The sequence below is a fragment of the Furipterus horrens genome, unplaced genomic scaffold, assembly GCF_987537825.1.
Source record: "Furipterus horrens unplaced genomic scaffold, mFurHor1.1.pri manual_scaffold_7, whole genome shotgun sequence".
NCBI lineage: Eukaryota > Metazoa > Chordata > Mammalia > Chiroptera > Furipteridae > Furipterus > Furipterus horrens.
This window is the reverse complement of record NW_028327177.1, coordinates 11230653-11234285: the sequence shown is the minus strand read 5'-3', so window position 1 is coordinate 11234285 and position 3633 is coordinate 11230653. Positions and strand designations below refer to the sequence as shown.

Genomic DNA, 3633 nt, shown 5'->3' with positions numbered 1-3633 from the left:
TTTTTGGAGGTCCTATCTCCAAATATAGTCATATCAGGGTACTAGGGGTTAGGCCTTCAACATATGAATTAGAGGGGGCACAATCTGACCTATAACCCCAGGGGTATTACTGGTTCCCAGGCCACTTCACAACTGGTTTCTTCTTAACATCTAGGTCTCAGAGAGGCCCTCTCTGGCCATAAAATTCAATGTCATACTCCTCAGACACTTTGTCCCCAAGATTCTATTTCCTTTTCTTCATAATCCTTACCAATTTTTACCATGAGAACAGCCACATGTAAAGCTTTAGAAGAAAATTCAAATTGCTTATCTTGGCTAACAAAGCCCTAATAGGATGGAGCACCTGCTACCCAGTCCAATGTCATTTTCTTCACTCTCTCCCCCTCCCCTCACACCCCAAACAGCCTGACATTTCTTCTGTTCCTTGAAATTACATTCCAACTTCATTCTCACCTCCGGGCCTTTGCACGTGCTGTTATCTTAGAGTGACATGCCCTTTCCTCAGATTTAGTCATTAATATAACCTCTTTAAAAGGCCTTCTGTGAGCAGCCAACCAAAAGCAAACCCCAAGTTAAAAATAATTAAACAAACACAGCTGAACTTTCTGCAGAGCATTTATTCCCACCTGATATTTTCCTTGTTACTAATTTATTTACTTATTAATGTCCGACTGCCCCTCCCTGCCATCCTTCACTCCACACCCAGAAAGTGATGTGAGAATAAGGGCTTCTTCTGTCTTGTTCTCCACTGTATCATCAATGCAATGAAGAGTGTCTGGTACATTATAGGTGTTCAGAAAGTTAATAGAATATGTGATTGAATGACTGAATGAATGAATGAATGATGTTCTAGACCAGGGTTTCTCAACCTCAGCACTATTGACAGTTTAGACCAAATAACTCTGCTAGGGGGCGGGGCCTGTGTCATGCATTATAAGATATGTCACAGCACCACCTGGATGCTAGTGGCACTGATCTCCCTCCATCATGACAACCAAAATATCCCCAAACATAGCCATATGGCCCCTGGGGGGCAAAATCATCCCAGTTAAGAACCATTTACTACACTGTGCACTCCCAGATGGAAGGAACTGTATCCAAAACCATCAGATACCTCATATCTACACAGAGATGCTCAATAAATGTTTATTGAAGAAAGAGAGATTAGAATTTCACAAGTTGCTAAAAATAAATCAAGAAATGTTCCAGAACTCATTCTCTCAATAGGATTTGGCCACTTACCATTTATGAGATCTTAAGTAATTGGCTTCACTTCGCCAAGTCTCCACGTCTTCATCTGTTAAACAGAAATATCAAAAATTCCTACACTGTGACCCTGCTTTCTAAACCATAAAGTACAATACAAATGTGTGATTAACTATTTATTGATTCCCAAGCTGTGCATTTTTACCTCACCTCTTGCTAACTCTTGCCTGAAATAACTTCAAAAGAGAACATTTCCTCCTACTTGCCAAAGCCTTACTTTAGTGTTTACCTGACCTCTTTTCTCTCCAGAAGTTGGAGGTACTTCCCGAGTTTTGTAAAGTTCTGTCCCTTCCTCTCACCTTCTCCCATTTAACTTTAGATTTGCACACAAGGTCTTCGTCTCAAACAGCTCTTAGGGAAAAAGTCTGCCCTGGGCAACATGGCCGCTGAGTTGTTTGTGATGTTTCTACTTTACAGTTTTCATAAAAAGTAATTTCCACTGTAAATATTATCTTTCCTTCAGGCTCCATGGACATCTCAATCTTCCCTCAGAAAAGCTTCCCAACAACTAATCTCTTCCTTCCTCACCCAGTGATGCCATCTTGTTTTTATCTCTAGCACAGCCCATCTTCAGGCCACCTTGAGTCAGAGAAGTAGGTGGATCTTCACTTTCATCCAGACTGTGAGCTCCTTGGGGAAGAAGAGGGGTTCTGGGGTCTGGGGACAGGGAGATTATAACATGCTCCTCACCTCCCTCTGCCACCACATCCCAGAAGGAAAAGAAGTTAACTATCAGAAATATGATCTCCTAGGAATCATGAAATTACATGAATCTGCTTTGTAGATTAGAAGACAAGTCATATTTCTATGAATTCTGAAACATTATAATTTGCAGGATGCGTTGTTTGTTAAAGAAAAAAAAAACAAAAAAAAAACCCACAGGCATACACAAAGACAAGCGATGAGCGCCATCTCATGGAGAAGTCAGCCACTGCCTTATCAGCATCTGCCCTTCCATCCCTAGGCTCATCCAAAGACGGGTGAGGGGCAAGCACTGTGGGGAGCAAAGGCACCACTATCAGCGACGCACTTGCTCACACGTAGATGTGTTGGCCCTATTGTCTGCCATCCGCACGTGGCATGGTTTCAATCCCATATTCTCTCGTCTGTAAGGACCAGGACAGAAGCCTTAGCAGCAGCAACCGGCAAAGTCTGAAATGAGTCTCCGGCCTGTAGCTGCTTAGACTGTGCTGGGATGAACCTGGGCTCACCACGTGGCCTCCGACGCACAGAACCCTTAGCTCCAGCTCCTGTGGTTCGCTCTAGCCATTCCCTAGGCCCAGGTTTTACCGCTGTTCCATCCTCCCCTGAATCTGAGCTTTCTGAATGAAGGCCCATCCCCAACGTTGCTCATGCTGCTCTCTTTCCTGCTCCGGCCCTACTGCCCAGACTCCTGGAGTGTTGCCAAGCTTCTGGAAACTCCCACTACAGTGGCGTGGTAGGGGGAAACCTCCTTTCAGAGAAACCTCCCTGTCCAAATACCCACCTGCACAAACACACGAGGACCTGCCACATCTCCTGCTCGCTTCGGCAGCACATACACTAAAATTGGAACAATAGACTTAGCGTGGCCCCTGAGCAAGGGCGACATGCAAATATGTGAAATGCTCCACATTTTGTGCTGTGCCCCAGTGGGCATCCTCACACCCTGTGATTATTAGCTCGGGGGGAAAAAAAATGGGTCAAAGCATAACGTGTGATATTCAAGAGCAAAATCATGACTTTTCACTATTAAAATAAAAAAGAACATTTGCCACAGCCCTTGACACTGAAGGTTGGGTCCCCAGGCCACCCCCTGGGGCAGCCGCTCCGGCCTGTTGGTTTTTCCAGCAGCTGCCTGCTATGTTTGGCTTTCTCTCCATCACCTGGGCTGCACTGTTACAATCCTTACATACCCCACACCTGAGCTCATATGAGTCCCAGCACATCCATCCAAGTCAAAGACCCCAGCATGCTGTATATCTGTACTCCTGCCAGTTCATGACACTAGCAGGTACACTTGCCACCAGCATACGGAGAGTGGCCATTTTTGCCCAGAAAGTTGTTCGGGTCCAGCAAGGCAAGCTTTATCATGTGGTGTCCGATGATAAAATCTTATACATAATCATGAAGAGGGTTGCTAGGGTAAGGATCACAAGCTCAAACACCTACCAGCATCAGGAAGATCAGTGACTGAGTGGTGTGGGTCAAGGTCAGGTGTAAGACAATCCAGGCCTCAGCCCACTGGTAGCGCATGCCCACCCTCTGGCTGACTTCATGTGACAAGTCAGCTGGGGTACGGTAACCAAATATTTGGTTAAACGCTCTAGATGTTTTTATAAAGGTAGTTTTTTGGAAGAGATTTACATTTAAATAAGTGGACTTTGA

General features: G+C 44.9%; 1 pseudogene; it reads left to right on the top strand.

Moving 5' to 3' along the window:
• Positions 1-2784: 2784 nt before the first annotated feature.
• Positions 2785-2885, top strand: LOC150004034 (U6 spliceosomal RNA; annotated as a pseudogene).
• The last annotated feature ends 748 nt before the right edge of the window (positions 2886-3633 follow it).